Raw genomic sequence first — 19,561 nt, forward strand, 5'->3', positions numbered from 1 at the left:
AAGTCTGTGTTAGAATACTTGGTTTAAACTTAGTTGCATGTAGATGTGTGTTGCTATCATAGTTGCACGTGCTAATAAGAAACTTGCACAACATATTTGGTCCTACGCTCCCATTTTTTTCGAGAAAACGCAAAGGACATTTACGTTTCATTTCATTAAAAAGGGAGAAGTTTGTTTACAGGTCTCCTAGAAGACATTTTACATGAACTTAAGATATTCTAGTGTACATCCCAGTCTAGAGGGAGCACTACTCTAAGCCCAAGGGCGCCAGCCTGAGCCCATAAGGTAGCCTCCTCCTTGATCTTGGCCATCAGCTGCTGGATACATGGCTGTGCCCTATCAAAGACACAGTTGTTTCTATGCTTCCATATCATCCAGGGTAACAGCAAGGAAGCGGTTCCCAGCCCCTTACGCATCGGTTTCGGAGTTTCTTGCATAGCTTCATCAAGCCAATTGGTGAGCGTGGCGTCGTTGTTGCTGGGGATTCTGCAGGTCATCCGTAGCCACGACAGCGCCTCGTGCCAAATTTGCTTGGAGAAGGGACACTCGATCAGCAGGTGTCGCATGTTCTCCGGGTCCTGGTCGCAAAGCAAGCACCTTGGGTGATGTCCATTTTAGCAAGGCCACTTAAAGAACGTAGTGTAATTAAGGATGAAATTTTCAAGACATCCAAATTAAAGCATTATCATTTCACAAACACACATAATTTCTTAAATTAAAACATGACTCTCTTGTTGTCCCCATGGTATTATACTTTAAGGTTCACAGGTTTCATATAATAATAGGTGTCACATAGTGCAGACTAATATCAAACTCATACTACCCCTGTTTCAAGGAATAAGGCGTTCTCGTTTTACGTGCTTTTTGTTTGACCAAGAATCACTTCAAATATATAAATATTGTTTGTATGAAATTAGTATCATTAAGAAGTGTTTCTTAATACGAATCCAACGATACTAATTACATATAATATAATTAAGATTTTGTTGCTCAATTTTTATGATCAAAGTTCGTCTTGAAATACGTGAGCGCCTTATTCTTTGAAACGGAGGTAGTATATATGATGAAACAATAAAAATTGACATTGTAGTTAATTCCCTATCAGTTCTTTTTTTTTCCTTTTCATTAGGTGCAGAAAAGCTAGAGATTTTGTGCCGGCTGGCCTAGATAACTGCCCACACACCACCCCTACCCCATTCCCCATAGTGTACTGGTTGCCATTTTCGCGTCCAAAGCAACGAGAGTCTGTACAGACCCATACAACTGTGTGGCCAAGGAAACAAAATCCTTTGCCATCTCTTGTTGCCTAGGTGAACAAAAACCATGCCATGGCAGGTCAGGAATCCCCTTCTCCGGTGTGGCGCAGACCAAAACTCCGGTGGTGCCATTGCATCAGTTCCACTGCAGAGGTCCGTCTTTGACAGGCATTGCTAGATAGGACTAGTAGCGGGTCCTCCTTCACCATACTGGCCATGGCTAGGAAGAAGATCATGCAGGCTAAAAGTGGGAGATTCCGGAATCGTTCCAGATGCACTCTGCTCTGCCCTGCTCTCCTAAAAGCATCATTAGTAGTACCCCCTAAACCCTCAAACCCTCAAACTATTTTAAGGATTGAGAATGGACATTTTTTTTGCACTTTTAGAGGTTGAAAAACTGGGGCAAAGACTAGAACCCTCAAACTTTTAAGGATTCGAGGGTTCTAGTCTTTGCCGCAACCCTCAAACCCTCAAACCCGCGTCTTGGAGAAGCCCCGTGAACGACGTCGCCGTTGTGGGCATTACATCGAGCACCTCGTGCACGATGGGTTCTTTGTCTCCATCGAGCACCATCAAACACGCCAAACAATCCGACAGTCTCTCCGTCGACACCATCGATTCTTCTCAGGAGAAGGCCCTCTGGATTAGATGCAAGATCCGTTAATTAGTAGTGACCCAAAGACTAAATCCCAAATTAAACATCTCATCCCCGAATACGCGCCAGCTGAAAATTTCACCCCAATAGATTACCTGAGCCTGTGCGCATGCGGAGAGGACGACGATGCGGCGGCGGGCGCGGCGGCGCGGGGCAGGCGGTGGCGGGCGCGGCGACACGGAGCAGTGCGGCGGCGGCTCGGGGAGGCGAGAGAGGTGGGGAGGCGACCGGACACGAGGGCGGGCGCGGCTCGGGGAGGCGGCGGCGGGCGCGACGACTCGGGAGGCGTCCGGCGGCAGTGGTCGGGCGGTGGCGGCGCAGGCGGCGGCGGGCGCGGCGACACGGAGCAGTGCGGCGGCGGCTCGGGGAGGCGAGAGAGGTGGGGAGGCGGCCGGACACGGTGGGCGGGCGTGGCTCGGGGAGGCGGCGGCGGGCGCGGCGACTCGTGGGAGGCGTCCGGCGGCAGTGGTTGGGGCGGTGGCGGCGCGGGCAGCGGCGGCGGGCGCGGTGACGCGGGCAAAGCGGCAGCGGCGGGCGCGGCGCGGCGACGCGGGGCGCGAGCGGTTGGGGACGGTGAATGTTCCCTCCCGCGCGTGTTGCAATGCAAGTGCGGGTTGGGGCAGTTTGGCCTCCCCAGCCCCCACTTCTACATGTTGGAAGGGGGAGTAGGGGTGGACCTCTAAATTTTTTTAGGGGTTTAGGGGTTCTAGTCCTAACCGGTTTTTTGCCGAAAACTGCAAAAAAACGGTTATTTTTACAGATTTGAGGGTTTAGGGGTACTACTAGTGATGCTCTAAGCTGTTTTATTTGTCCTGCCCAGTAGGCTAAAGTAAAAGCTCGAGATCGCGCCATGGGGAATCTTCGAGCTGAGCTGGGCGTAGATGATCGACAGATTGACATGGCGATGGCCAGATCAGCAGTGAAAAAGAAAAAGGCTACAAAATACGGAGTTCATTGTGCGGTGCTGCTGCCTTTTTTCATTCTGAGCTGCTGGCGACAGCGTCGATCGATCGTCCAGGCCCTCACCGGAGAATCTAGCTTGGAAAGAGCTTTTCGCCAGGTGTATCAGTCACCTGTTCACCTGGGCCTCTTGCGTTCTGGGAACAACCCTTTGCCTCGCTTGCATCGGCCGGATGCCATTCGCTTTGTGCTGCAAACTTTGTTCCCGGTGAGCGGCAATACGGAAGTTCGGGACTTATTTATTTTGTGTCTGTGTGCCTTGCAGGTGGAGGAAGGTTGCGGCCTGGCGATGGCGGACAACGTCTCGGCGGCGGTGCACTAGCTGCTCTGCTTCATCGATGCCGAGACGACGTTGCAGCGGCTGCTCGACTGTCGTCAGCCTGTAAAGCTAATGGCACAGCTCAGTGGTTGGGGTTCCACTAGCGCATCCCAAAGATCGAAGTTCGATCCTTGGTAGGAATGAATTTCTGAAATTGTTACGTTAAGCTCCGCTTCTACTATATTGAAACTATGTTTGTGCGGCTGTAAACCGAGTCAGTGGTCGGTGATGCAGAGCAAAGAGCTTTTCGGTCCGGCAAAGACGAGCGCAGTAGTTAATGGTAGTGTTATCTTTGATGATATCGTTCCGTGTTTAAGCCGTGTTACATGGACTGAGATCATGACCCGGTCCGGCACAAATGCGCTTTACGCAGAGCCAAAGAACGGGGGGCACTATGCAGCATTACTTTTGGCATTTGCTAGTTCTCAGGTAGACACTATGCATCATTTTTTTTTTGGCACTTGTAAGTTCTCATCTAGCTGAGAATTAAGTTTATGCTCAGTAAGTTCTATAATATTTGATTGTATCGTGATTCATGCATATGAATCGTAAGTTAGGTTGCAACTGAGCTTTTTCAGTTGCAAGTATAATTGTAATTAAGATTTTTTTAGCTGCAAGTGAAGATTCAACTACGAAAATTGCTCTGAACCGTTAGATTTTCTCCGTGATTCGTGCTAGTCATAAGTTGAATATAAATTGCAACTAAAATCTGATGACATATCATCTGAGTAAGAGCAAAGTTACTTCTCAATCGATCGAGAAATAGTCATAAACTTTTTTGTTTCTATAGACGGCCCTATATTAATGTCGACCCGCTACACTCGTTTTGTTACACAATATCAGTAGCTACCAGTACCACTACCAAAAATGGGGTATTCCATGTGGGTCATCAATATCTCTATCAGGCCTGAAGCAAGCCCATAGATATAGCACAAATCCCTCTCGGTAACGTAAAAACCCGCAGGGAAATGACCATCCGTGTCAAATAAGTGGACAACCCACAGGAAAATAACAGTCTTGTCAGTTTTAAAGGAGTAGACAGGTTTAAGATGGAATCCCTCTCAGTGAGGTAAAAATCCATATGAAAATCACTATCCTTGTCGATTTTAAAAGAGTGGACAGGGTTAATATGGAATTACCCCTAGTTTTATTTTCTATTTTTTTAAGAACCAAGTTTTGATCGATTTTTCTCTCTTGTTGAATTGATCTTCTACCTAGGAATTCATTTGACATATTCACAACGAGGATTCTGAAGTAATTGCATGTAAAAATATAGTTTCATTTTTTTCATTATTTCAAAATGGGGTCAAAATGACCCCATTCACTGTTAATAGCAAAGGGTTGAATCTTTTGAAAGTTTTAGTTGTTCTTTGATATAATGACTACATGTGCATCTAAAAATGATGTTTGAAAATATTGAGGAGAAAACTATCACGCACTTACAGTTCAAATTTGCATTACTTTCGTAAAATCGACATAAAATCATATAAATGGGCGAAAGTAGCTAGAAATCTTGAAATTTCATAATAAATGGGAATTATATACCGAATATGGTCTACTCTTTGTGAAAATAGGATTGCTGTATTTTTGATTCATACTTTTTGTACATACTTGACAAAATACTTGACAAATTACTTTCGCAAAATTAATATAAAGTCATCTAAATGCGCAAAGTAGCTAGAAAGCTTGAAATTTCATACAGAATGGGAATTAAGTACCTCGAAATTAAATAGGCATTAGCTTTGCGGAAAGCCAAAACTGATCCTGGATGCATATGCTCCCGGTATGTACAAACCATATTTCAAAAACATAAAAGATTTGGGGAAAAAATTAGCATATAGAGAGACATGTTAGTGTGCACGTAAAGTTTCACATAAAACCAGCAATTTTTGTACCCTGTGTAAAAAAACAAATAATGCCTCGAGAAATAGACTATTTTAGCACCAAAAACTTCTCTTTTATGCAGCCACAGAACATATCGGTTTTTGCTGAAACAAGTTTGTGAGCATGTAACATGTTAAGGTATACACAAGGCATTTTTATTTGTACTAGATGACCCGTTGCGTCCCGGCACAAAGGCAAAAGCGAGATAGTATATTTACCATCGTAAGCATATTACAGAACCTAAGTGGTGGCATTTGTACGTACATTTTAGGGAAATTTAGCAAAAGTTCACAAACATTGTACAAACTCAGGAGGGGCAAGTATCAGGGCCAAAGTTGAATTTATTGCTTGAAACTCATATTTACAACACAAGCTACTACCAAACGGTCTCATTATGTACAAACTCAGGAGATAGTAGCCAACATGATAAATTACCCTTAGGTAATATGTGGAGAAAACTCACTTCAACCCTATCCCCGTTTTTGAGCTTGGTTCAGGGAAACACATGTTCTCTATTGACTGAAAGTAGCTTCCCGTCCATGCCCATTCGTTAACCAGCGCAAGCAATGTCCAGCGTAAAAATGGATACAAACATATAAAAGGGAAGATGAATGTGTTGCACATCATCTCATGAAACCGGAAGTAGATGGAACGTGTAGTGGAACCTCATACAGTACCTATGTGTTTGCACCGTATGTATCCATAATAGTGTGTAATCTTGCTCCAATTCACAGTTCAGCAAAGATATCACAATTGGTATGCCTTGGCACGAAAAGGGAAATAGAAATATGAAGTTAGAAATAACTTATCCCCGTTAAGGAGCTTGGATAACACCATTGAACTGCCAAAGAGGAAAATCACAAAGACTTTGCTCTACCCTAAGATATATATAAGCAACAAATACCAAATCAAGATTTTAAAAAGGTCATGATGAGAACCATAGGAGACTAAGTTTCTGGAAATTATAGTGTTCAGACTAATAGGACCTCAGGTAAGGAACACTAAAATAGCAAGCAGGTCAAGCAACAGAAAACAAAATTGCTATAGTACCTCACACGCCTTAGAACCTAACACACAACCTGTTCTTATATGTACGGTGAAATGAGGGGTATGAGCATCTGCGCATAAAACTGTTAAATCAAAAGGTTATGACATCATGTTGAATTGTGTAGCTGTCAACATGTGCTAAGTTCAATAATACTAAAATGACATATCATATGCTACTATTTTGCTTTACCACTTAATTATTGTGTATCTTTAAATTGGAAAAGCTGAACATACATCAGATTGCCCAAAAAATTGTAAAATCTTCTCGCTGAGAAAGAATGAATCTCCATTAGACGTAGTAGTGTTTAAGAGTATCGGAGTGAGTCTGCCAAGTACATAATCTCTTATTTAAAAAAAAAAACCTCTAAGAAACATGAATGGCCTTGAACCAACTCAGAAAAATTCTCTCCCGCCTCCATCGTAGCATCCATCTATCCCCTGCTTCCCTCGTCGGCTAGAGATCCCTCAAGTATTATAACAGCAACCATATTGAACAGCTAGCCCAACACAATCGGCAAGGATCAATAAAAATCTAGAAATAATATATTGGCAATTTGGTGTTGGCTCGAGCATACTGAAGACTGACATTTAGTTTGCTACTAAATTATCATTGTTGGTTCAGTAAAAGTTTAGAATATATAGCTCCGAGCTGAACATACTGAAGACTGCATGCGAGTGTTAAGCACACGATCTGCAAAACCAATTCTCTTCAGAACATACTAGAAGGACCTCGCGCACGTTGTTGCGCGCGTTTTTCATATGATGGTTGTGTATTTTCGACTTCATCTACATACCACATGTTCATTTCTTATTTAGTCAAGTGCCGGAGTAAAGGTTGTATGTGTAATAGATGCATATCGTTTGATCCAGATGCATTTGAGTCTTTTTTTTATCTACAATTTATGCATCCGCGGCAAAAGAGACTCGGATTTGCCTAACTCGGATTGGCAACGGTATAATAATGCATTCATGCCGGAAACTCGACCTGCTTCAGGGCTTGTTTAGGACCGCTCAGCTGTGGTTTCAAAATCGGACTTAGCATTGGCAGAATGAGTCATTTGATTTTTGCAATGTGCCCCCTTTGTCGCCTCCTCAGTAACTATTAGAAATGAGAAAGCTTCCTGAATTGCGGAGTATTTGCTGCCCTCGTTTTCGCTCTTGGCATGGATTCCCCTACTATATGTAATAATTAATGGGCTGTACATTGAAATGATGGAAGTCATATCCAAACTATTTCCTTTTGCTTGCAAGACCAGCAATGGGTAGTAAAATGAGCTTACAAAGAACTCTAATTTGTAAATAATAACATGGTTTTCAGTTTCACAAAAAATCAGACTTCTTTCAGATTATGGTTGTGAAGATAATAATGCAAGCAAAAGATAAAGGAAATGAAACAAAAATTAATTAAAAAATGTTTGCTCTTTGTTGAAGTTTCTTACAAAATAACAGGGAAATCATGATAAACACATGTGAGATACTTGTACAATGAAACACAAATTTCAAAACATCGAGTCACCTGACAAACATCGGGATAAGAATTATCCTTATGCGTTGAATACATCCATCATTTTCCATTTTGAGTGTACACATGTCCTTTCTTCAAAAATGAAACTGGTGTTATCATTAATCAGAAAGAGAGTTTTGATTACAGATCAGCAAGGCCAATTCCAACACGCAGGGAGGCAACTTGCAACACACCACCACTACCACTCACACAGATAAGTTTTGCTAGTCCATGACCCAGGACATTATCATGTCTACGAATCTTCTTCAGTTTGAAGTCTGGAAGTTGCTCTAGGGTTTTGCTTGATGTCTAGCAGGATGCTGTAGCAATCCTCGGACTATGTCTTTCACTATTTGAAAGATTTTTTATGAGAGATGCACAATCTCTCTCAACAATGATTCCTGTATGAACTATCATGAGCACCTGCTTGACTCCCACCAGGCAGGCAATGGATTTTGCAGCTTCTACGCTCTCAGAAAAAGGAATAACGTCCCAGGCTAAGAAGGTAAATTGACCTTTGTCATTCCTTATTGCAGCAGAACATGACCTACTGTTGGTGTCTTTAATAAAGCTTGTATACACATATCCTGAAGGGAAAACACCACGGGCTGCGTTTCAAATTTGTGCTTAGCTATCCTAAACAAGAATCAAAGTTATATCATAGACATAAGGTGCAAACCCATACAAATATCATCTAACGAACTATATATACATAAAGGCTGCACCTTTTGAGTATGAAGACCATAACTACTTTACAAAACCATAAATAGTATATACTTATTTGTAAAAATGTGACGTTTTTAATCTGTTCTCCTGCTTCGTCATTATTGTCTTGGGCTTCTGTAAACTTTGATCTCCAATATTTGCATGCAAAATTCATAAACAAAATATCATTCAGATCACTCAATAGCTCTCACATTTGTGCTAAATATATGCCTCCATAAAAAATAGTAGCCTAGGTATTACAGATGTTCGAGCGAGACAAATAAGAAATTAATGATTACATACTATCAATTCATCCTTAGTTACATGGACTCCATGCATGGCATACATGCCAACTACCACCTGACCTCAAACAACTTACTGTAAAATGTAGAACTACTTTTTGGATAAGGTAATGATCACTTTCAGCAATTGTGAAAAACAGATAAGCCCAAATTTATTAAAATTTCTACTTGGTTCAGCTCTGACTCTATCAACACCAAAATGCTCACGAGAAGGTAAATATTGTTATGATCTTACATTCACAGGAGGACACGAAGGAGTGTTCATTGGTGTGGTGGTTTTCTATGATGTGAGTGACAATCTTAATCAAGCTGGGGTTTGGGCTGCCAAATGGGTTCGACTTGAAAACGAAAATCATCACTAACTACAATAAGCACAGCGGGGAGATCGCACATATAAATTGTTCAATAAACCAAAATCATTACCTTGCAGATCAATACTTGTCCCCCACGCCCTGCCTCTGCCCGACTGAACATTGTCTGTGTCTCTACTTGTAAACCACACCCTCCTAGTAATAAGGAAACACCGCCCTAAAATCACATCAGTCAGAATTTTGAAATATGTAAGATAATATATGGGGAAAACTTCAACAAAGAAAAAAAAAACAGTACCAGTTGAACTGCATATGCGAGAAACCGAGAACACCTGACAAAATTTGGAAGTTGCAGCATATAAGGAAAACACCAAGCTAGAGGAGTATACTTTACTGGGAAAATTCTTCAACCAATATTACATTATAAGAATAGATGGATCTCATAAATGAACATGATCACGGTGAAATCGTTCGCCAACAGAAATTAAATTCAGCTCTCGGGCAACCATTGATAATTACACGATAACTACATGGAAAAAATCATTTTGAACTATCAATGGTTAAATTAAGTAAATATTAATTAGTACAAAATGGAAAATAGGTGGAGACCATGTACACACCTGCAGACAAAGGTATCATGCATGTGAACTAAAAAAATCAAGTTAAGATAAGATAACCGGTGTTTGGAATACTAAATTATACTCTAGTTGTCTATCATATATTATACTACCTCTGTCCATAAATATATGCTAAAAGTTTGTCAAAATTTGAATGTATCTAGCCATGATTTAGTGTATAGATACATCCGAATTTGGACAAATCTTTGGCATCTATTTATGGACGGAGGGAGTACGAACTTTTTAATATGAAGTTCTAACTGACTACAGGTCTTTAACAGCCATGACCAGAGAAGAGATCAAATTTTTTGTTCTTTGTTAGTGTACCATTATACTGACACCACCAGGTGGAGCGGTGCTGTCTTAAGCCTTTAACCATAAATCTCTATAAATGAGAATAGCATCCTAAGACCTCACAGTTCTTACACACACAAAACTGCAACAAATGTTCAATCACGACCTAACCGAATTAACACCTTCAGAAATCACATGGAGAAATAATAAAAAGAAAACAGCTCAAAACTCTAACTGTTGAGAAAACTAAAGCGTGTACTGATAGAAGAGTAATGCAACTTGGATAAAATATTTTCTTAACTGGCTGCTAATTTGTTCTAGCTCTATCTATCCAACACACTCTCATTGGTTTGGTTGAAATGCCTCCTTTTGCACTGAATAGCTTTAACATTGAGTGTCCCTTGCTTTAGTAGTTTATCTGTTCAAGTAGCATGAGAAAAACATGTCGTCAGAATAGTACAGATCTGCTTCAAACGAACATGCACTTGGTGAAAGAACACATGCTTCTTCCACATCGGTGGACAATCTACAAATACATGTACCAAAGTCAACTTTATCTTGTTGAAAGGGAAATGACAAGACCTTGTGGAAACAAAATAGCAGCACCAAACGACAAAAGAAGGGTAGGAAAATTACACCCAACTAAAGAATGAAAGAAAACTGAATGAGGATTTAGGTACAAAATTCTAAAAAATGGTGGAAGAGAAACAGTATAGTGTTTCAGGGTTAGGATGATCTAGTTTTGTGTTTGGTTGAAGTGACGGAGGTGCATGGGTTGTTCTGATCACCTCTTTCCCATTAGATGGTGACACTGCGCCTAGATGCATGCAACTTTTGCAACATAATTTCACAAGTCCACAACGATAATGTCAGAAAAAATTAGGAAAACATCTCGCAAAATACAAATTGAATTCTCTCATCAAAAGAATCAGTTGTACAGGCTATTTGAAGAGAACACAGACAGCTACAATAACCATATATAGTCAAGTTTCTCAAATTATCTAACCATGTGCGACTCATTTATTCATTAAGGTACACTCTAAACAACTATTAACCTTTTTTTCTGAAAAATAATTTAACACATCCAGATAGTGGGCTGAACAAAGCATATCTCGGAAGACAATCCATCAGCCCAATCAATGGTGGTAACATGCAAAAGTTAAGGATTTGAAAATTTCAACCATATCTGAGCTAGGGATAAATATGTTGGCTTATATATGCAAATACCTGAGACAATTGTAGCACATTGAGGTAAACATTAAATCATACAAGGTGAGTATCCAAGCACACACCTCTTGTTCTGCTGGACACTGGCTCATTAATATATTCAGGAGTAGCTGCAGGTTGCAACAATCGAAGTGGAGCAAGCACCGTATAGCATAATAGAAACACTGACCATTAGAAAATAAGGGAAAATAAGAACGCAGCTCTAATATGACAGAAAAACGTAGGAAAACAACCCATCCGAAATACAACAGAGAAAGATTGAATCTTGACAGTAAACCCGTGCTAAGTAAGACAGAACATAAACCTACAGTAGAACAATTTATATCACTGCAATCCATGAACCACCACAATCAGACGACATGGATCTGCAACCCTACTACTAAATGCAGTGCTCACAGCGCGGACGGCAAGAACTGCAGACAAATGCCGCACGAAAACGTTGAATCTACAGCAAGCACGAACCAAACGAACGCAGACCAGCCCAATCCCCAAGAAACGGATCCACACACACAAACATCACCGATTCCAAAACACAAAGCTAACAGAAGATAAATATACACAGAATAAACCTGAATCTTAGAAACCGGACACTAAATCACGCCACAGATAGAGAAATAGGGATAGGGAACCATACCAGGGAGAAGAAACGGCCTCGACGGAGAACGCGGGCGGCCACGGCGGCGCCACCCAAGCCGATGCACCCCCGGAGAGCAGGCACCTCCGCAACCCCCACCCGCACACAACGCCGCAGCTCCAAGAACGAAAAGAAGAAATCGAGCGACTCCAAACACCCGCGCGGCCGAAGAAAAGAAGAAGAGAGGACTACAGAAGGCCCGGTCAAAGGAACAGAAACCGACTTCAGCGAGGCTCTGTGGCTCGTACACGTGATGCCGAACCGCCTCAAACACCGAGTCGCAACGACACGCCAGCACGCGGGTAGGACCCACGAAAGCAACGCGCGGCTCTCCCAGAAACGCGCGCGACCCTGGGAGCTTAGTGATCTTCTAAGATAGCTCCGAGCTTGTAACATTCTCCAGGACTAACCACCAAGCTTCCTGTTTCACCTACAGAAAACAACATGGAAAGGCTCAATGTGAATTCATTTATCCAGTTTCATACCAAATACCAACTTTGTAGGCTATATTTGTCATGTTGGATTACTGGTACACAACGAATAATGTACAAGCTCATGCAAGTAGTGCTCATTGGCATGGTAATTTTACAGTCGCTAACCTTGGGGATTTAGGGGAAAATGCTCTTGACGAATGCCATGAATTTTTATGTGCATTCTAATATTCAACATTGGAGGTTTTGACTGCTCCTTAACTTCATTCTGTAACTTGACATTTACATCCAGGCGAGGGAAATGTTGCAGATCCTGCATAATGCAAATATAATTTTTCAAATATGATTGTCATTTCCATCTGGGAGTATGAGTAGTCCAATTCTCATCCTTGAACTCTTGGGAAAGTTCACTTTCAGTCCCAAAATTTATTTTTAGTCTAGAATGAACCTTGAACTCTCGTAATAGTTCACTTTTCATCCCTTTGCATTTGAGTTGAGCAAATTGAAAAAATAGGGAACCAACCAAATTGATTTAGAACCAGACCAAGCCCAAGCTAGATGAGATGTCGAACCAAACGTCACAATGCAAAAAACAACGAAACCCTTGGGTCCCTGAACCAGTCTCTCGCTTGATTTCTCTCCCTTCTAATTCACGTGAAGCGTTGCGCCACAAAGGTTTGCTTGTTTGCCTATCAGCATCGTCCCGCCTCTCTACCCTTGCATCGTTACCTTGAGTTTTTGGCCACCTATGGCAGATATTTGACTAGCTCAATCGGTGTAAGGACTAAAAGTGAACGATTCTGAGAGTTCAAGGTTCACTTTGAACCAGACGAAAGTTCTAAGACCAAAAGTGAACTTTCACTAGAATTCAAGGACCAAAAGTGGACTTTCTTCTTATACCAATGAACTTATCACATAGATTACGCAAACTTTCCAGTGATACAAGATGTAAAGGTGTCTTTCGAATTTAAGTCGTAAAGGAAAACGGAGAAAAGAGAAGGTTGACCGCAACACACTACATGAAAACCAAATCATAATAGATGCATCTACTTTGGGATGACAATACTTGGCATATCAACCTTTTACAGTCAGTCTACAAGCAAACAAGTTCACAGCATGTCAATATCCTGGTTGGCAAAAGAAGCCTAGATAAAAGTATTAAAGTTCATAGTATGGTTCACATAGTGAAGTGCCGTTTGCCCTTCGTTATCCTGAAGAAGGACCAACCGAGAGCAAGAAACAATGAAACAACAACCACGGAGGAGGGAACCACCTCCACCACCATTGGCGGTAACCATCTTGACGCAGGCGGGATTGTGAAGTTTTTGTCGCCGCGCTACACTAAGACGCCACCGTCCCGGCCGTCCTCCGTCTGCCGAAGATGGCTTAGACAGGCACATATCTAGCCCGCCTAGACTTAGATGAGGCCCAAAGGGCCCAGATCTGGGTCGGGCGAGCGCCGCTACCAATCGCCGATCCACCCTGTAGCCGCAACAGCGTCGTCGTCGCCACACCACCTGGAGCTCCGTCATCCCAAACTACGCGCTACCACTGGAACCATCATCGATCGAGGAGCACCGCCGGCGGGGGAAACCTCACACCTCCTCTCCATGCACACGGGTAGAAGCAACACCACCTCCGCTGGCACCGCGCGGGCTTTTCCCAATGTCAGGAGGGGGAGAAGGGGGAAGCTCGGACGAAGGAGGGCTAGGGTTTTGCCTCATCGCTTGCGGAGAGCAACAGGAGCGGAGCGCATTTTTCTATCTTTAGAGTAGAACCGTTGAAAGTTATCTAATTGTGTACCAAATATGGTATATTTGTTGCGAAAATTGGGCCATTTGCAGGCTATTTACTGATAATGGGCTACAATCATCACAAAAGATAGAAAAAAGCTTGCAGAAATGGGTGGGCCACAGCCCACTATGGCCTACCTGTAGCACCACCACTGCTACTTGGGGCGTGATATTCACTTCAATACTTTATAGCAATATATGTGAACTAAACCATGCCAAAATCACGAGGGTTGTGGTCTAGGTTGTGACAAAAACATACAATGCATACTTAAATAAATCTAGAATATTCACGCGCTCTCATGAAAATCAAAACGTTGTTTTATAAATTATAATAGAAAATCAATTGATATTTCAATGCAACAAATATTTAGAGACTAGATATATGGCATGAATTTTTTGGAAGACACTAGTGGAAAACATGGTTTTTGTGGCGGGTCGTAAGGGCCTTTTGTCGCGGGCGGCCATTCGCGACAACGAAGGCGCGATAAAAGGTTGACCTTTTGTCGCGGGTCGCTTACCACCCGCGACATATAGTCCACCATGTGGCAGGCGCGGGGCGCGCAGGGGACAGCCCCTTTTGTCGCGGGCGGTATTATCACCCGCGACAAAAGGTCCTCTACGTGGCGCGCGTAGAACGATGCTGCTTTAGAGTTTGAGGGGTGCAGCACCCCCCCCCCCCCCCCCGCCACCGACCCCCTTTTATTTCATTTTTTTCATTCGAAAATAAAAGTTGCATATATTTGTACGCTACTAGAAGTTGTACACGTTCATTCATTATATATAGATCGATCAAACAAATATTGGAAGCAAAAGTCGATTCCCCTTACATATTCGTAGATTCCCCTTACATATATACATGGAGATCACGACTACCGGGACTAAAGACCGTCTATTTGGAGGGAGAGGGAGAGCGCCTATTTAGACTAAACAAGCCGTTGTTGTCTATTACTTCTCTAACCAAAAGTCCCGCCACTTCCTCCGCAATTCCTAGTAGGTGTTCCTTTGGTTGGAGTGTGTCCCGCATGAACTCGACCTATATAGGAAAATGAGATGAGTATGACTATATCAATCTTGATAACGAAATATTGACGATAATAAATAAAGTTGTGAATGTTATTGCTTACGTTGAATTTATTATTGTTCTGCTTCTTAGTGGTTAACATGTGAATGGACTCGCAAACGTAGTATCCACATAGATTCGTCCCTTGTGGTTGCTGGGCGCACGGTACATGAGTAAATGTTAGCCTCTGTGCCCAGGTACCCTTAGTATGTTTCCTGAAAGCTATCCAAGCCCTGCCAGGCAAAAGAATGATTGAATGAGTGGATAATTAATTGATATCTCACGAAAGATATAGCGCGGCGATGAAGGAAATTACACTTGGAGCAACTTCTGCAAGTCGCGGAACCCGTCCAGGCCTCTACTCATTGGGTCCCTTACTTCAACTATTCCCTTATCAACTTGAATGTCTAGTAGAATCCAGTGGAAGCTGCACATGTTATGTATATACGTCAGGAATTACACTTAACATCGAGTAAGAAAAATTAAATGTGCATAAAAGATCATTAAGACTCTCACTCGTAGTTGTAAGGAAACAGTATTGAATCACAGAAATGTTGCTCCCCCAAAAACCTTAGTAGGTTTCCCCCCGTTTCTTCGCCTTTATGCTTTACCGTTTCAACATGTACTTTATCTGGGTCAACAAACCCAATATTGATAATATTATTACTTTTTCATTCACTGATCTTCAGTCTGCATAAGAGAACACATAAGATATAATGAGTATATGCAATGAAAACGAACATGGACTGAATGAAAATGAACTTATATGTAGTTAACAACTTACAAGCAATAGCAGCTCATGAGAGATTTGTCGAGGGCTTCTAAATTGAATAACTGCCAGAGTTCATTCATCTCAATATGGATCTCCTCCTTTCGGTAGTAATATTCAAATGGGATCTTCGCCACGATGTAAGTTATGTTCTCCTTGCACGCATCAAGGTACCACTGATGCAAATTTCGCATATGCGTTGGCAGTTTAAGCAGCCGCTCTCTGCTGACCAAGTTGGACCCTTAGACAAATTTAGGAGCTACTTCAGCAATGGGTAGTGCAGCATCTGCGGCACTCAGCAATTCCTCCACGGTACAGCACATCGAAGCCGCTAGCGTCGCAGCTTCTTCCATATTGAAACCACCACCATGTTCCAGGTACACCTTGGGAACATCAAACACTTTGAGTGCTGGGATCGATTGTTTGGGCTGTTCTCCGAGCTGGGAAACTTCCTTTCTTTTTTTTGCCTTTTGTCGTTTGCTTGGCCTTGAGGGGTGCACTTGTTGAACTTGACTTCTTCCCGGCTACACTTCTAGCTGATGATTTGCTCGTGCTAGCACTATCCTTCTCCTTAGCCTTGTCATCCTTCTTCTCCTTAGCCTTGTCATCAGTTACCCTCGCAAGGTAGCGTGTATAGTCATCCTTCTTCACAACCTGGGTAAAACAATTTTTCAAATCCCGAGTCAGTCACACCGACCTCTGCCTTCCATTTCAGCAATTCCAATATGCTACCCAGCTTTCTCTACCCATCTTCACAACCTGGGTACAACAATTTGTGGTGGTCCTCTAACATCTTGTCGAACTGCAACCTCTCCTTATCTGTGCCACAGTCTCTTCTTGCATCAGAAATGGCCCGACGAAGATCATCATCAACAGGATCATCTGCTGCATGTTCTTCACCTCCTTCTTCTTCATTGTCTTCCATTGCGGTATCATCGCATTCAGAGAACATAGATCGGTACTGGTCATCGTTACCTTCTTCTTCATCACCGTCTTCCATCATAACCCCTTCTTCTCCGTGCTTGGTCCAAACATTATAGCTGGACATGAATCCAAACCAAAGTAGGTGGCTCTTAATGTCTCTTGAGCAAGAGTAATCCTTCTCGTTCTTACATTTCAGACATGGACAGAACATAAAACCTTGCTTCGACTTATTGGCCTCGGCCACAAGCAGGAATGAATTCATGCCCTCTCTGAAAGCGGGAGCACATCGGTTACCGTACATCCATGGATGACTCATCTGCATCATAAGTACAATTATGTATCAGATGCAATCACCTTGCTAAAATTAGTATTGTACGGACTATGTATATACGAGAAAATAGTTGCTAACCTTTTAGGATCAAAAAGAGGAGAAATCTTATCAAATAAAATCAAGTGGCATCCCTCACAAGCATTTCATCAAACACCTCTTGTGCACATGAAGAAAAAATGAGCTAGCATACACCTCCACCTTTCACCACCAAGAAAAAAAATGTAGGGAGGTGGGGGGGGGGAGCTGGCTGTGTGTATATATTGTGTGTATATATAGGCATGGCCCTTTTGTCGCGGGCCGTATTACGACCCGCGATAAAAGGGGTGCCGGCAGGAGGCGCCAAAGCTCATACCCCTTTTGTTGTGGGTTGTGATACGGCCCGCAACAAAAGTGCGCGACAAAAGGCCCGGCTTGCTCCAAATGGTTCCGGGGTGGCGTGGCCACGCCATTTGTCGCGGGTGCAGTCGCGCCCGCGACAAAAGGCTCCCACGAAAGCCCTGTTTTCCACTAGTGAGAACGATTTAGATATGCTTGAGGTCAAAGGATAGAGAAATCTAGAAATAAGGCTGTGTATTAAATCATATGGTAACATTCTAGATATCAATTAATTCTACTAGGTTGCTACCAAGCTACACTCAAAACATTAAAGGTATTAGAAATTCGGACATAATTTTGTGTGTGTATGTTGACATCCACGATATACAATCAATTATTTATGACAAATAGCAGTGATTGAACACCAATTGCCTAAAATTATAGGGGTCCTCATGCACCCGCTGCTAAAAAAGGCGCATATCCATGTGTTGCCAACTCAACCCAAACTGAGTAAGACCAACAAATAAACAAACCCTCCACGCCTTATATAACAGTGATATGCAAATATGTGTACATATATATAGGGGTGTCCGCAGTATTTCTTTCATAACCAATGAACAAAAAGTTGCCAATTATGTGAGTTATATATATGCGGACATAAAATTGTGATAAGTAGACATACTTAACAAACTTGTACTAAAATAATACACAAAATAGTTGAGTTAAACCTGATAAAAATTTCCTATATGATAAAAAGATGTAAACTTCAGTAGTAGATGTATTTAGTAATGAGATATCACAAATAATAGGACCTAGAATTACACTATGTGACACAGAGACATCGAAGTAATCTATGATCTAGTAAATAAATCACAAAAACATGTTAAAATCTGCAATGTGATTTGGTTTTGACCTAATGTATTAAATAGGGATATTAATTAATAAATACATACAAAACATATTGTAGAAAATAAAAATAGACGAGCATTGTACCAGAGTGGGCATTTCTTGTTATACATAGAGAGTCGTGACATTAACAAGGTCAAGACTCAATGTATTATGTCAAATTTAATATGATCTTAGTAGAGTAAGAGATAATGAATCCTGAAGGTGCGAGGATGGAACCCTAATTGAATGGCAGAGGAGCGACTTTACAAGATCGCTTCGTAACTCTAGATTGCGTGGAGTAATGTGCCAGGGTGGGACCTTAGTCTAGTGGCTACGAATGAATAATGGAGCGGATTCTCAAGCGAGTGGGAAATGAGATAGATGTTTTATAGACTTTTTTAGATGGAAACCACTCTTCCATTAACGAGATCACTGGCCACTAAATCATGTACGAAGTCGGGAGCACCGTCCGGACATATGGCTGGGGACTCATGCCCTAAACTCGCACCAAACGTCGCCAAAGCGTCCACAACATTATTACACGCCCTTGGGTAGAAAGATATAGAAAAACTGGAAAAGTTCAGATTAGCTACGAATTTAATTTCAGGAAACAAATGTCCGTTGACTGAAAGATCCAGTGTCTTAGTTGAAATGGCCTGCCAGCTGTCACATCATGGATCTTACTCATACCCCATGACGAGTCCTGCCAAACAAGCTGCTGCTTCAGTTTGTAGTGAATCAAAAGCATATGAAATGGCTCCAGAACCTGCACCAACAGCCTGACCAATAGTGTCTCGCACGATAAGACCCCAGCCTCCGGTATGGTTCCCAACATGAAAGCTTCCATCTATATTCATCTTCAGTCACTCCCCGTAGGAGTTGCCCATTTTTTTTCATGTTAGTCTTACTTTTCTTTAAGCAGAATTGTTCGAACTCAGCCATTGTTCTTCTAATCAGGATGACCAGAGCTGTTTCAGTGTTGCGCTTCTCACCAGCCACAATTTTGTTCCGATCCTTCCACCTCCACCACAACAAAGCAATGGCATGAAGTTGTTTGTCTCTTGGCAAATGCATTATTTTCTCAATTACCTCCTTTGAACCACTACTTTCAATCAGATGTTTACGCACATCATCTAGTCCTAGCATTTTCCACAGAGATTTGACCTGCTTGCAGCACAGGAACAGGTGTCCTCCATCCTCATTCAGTTTCTTACACGACGGACAAATAGGATCAAGCTCAATCCCTCTCCCCTGGAGAAGAGGGGCATGCTGGTCATAAGCCTTGTTAATCCCAATGAACCATTTTGTTTTTTCCAACTTTTCAGGTCAACTTTC

At 42.2% G+C, this 19,561-nt stretch overlaps 1 long non-coding RNA gene across 1 annotated transcript; it reads right to left on the minus strand.

The window, feature by feature from the left end:
* Positions 1–7,715: 7,715 nt before the first annotated feature.
* On the minus strand, positions 7,716–11,202 carry LOC127330738 (uncharacterized). The gene is made up of 4 exons (XR_007869408.2): positions 11,147–11,202; positions 10,156–10,272; positions 9,242–9,275; positions 7,716–9,160 (listed from the first exon to the last, which is right to left on the minus strand). It is a non-coding gene; the product is annotated as an uncharacterized lncRNA (long non-coding RNA).
* Between the last annotated feature and the right edge of the window lie 8,359 nt (positions 11,203–19,561).

This window comes from Lolium perenne, chromosome 2, assembly GCF_019359855.2.
Source record: "Lolium perenne isolate Kyuss_39 chromosome 2, Kyuss_2.0, whole genome shotgun sequence".
Lineage (NCBI taxonomy): Eukaryota > Viridiplantae > Streptophyta > Magnoliopsida > Poales > Poaceae > Lolium > Lolium perenne.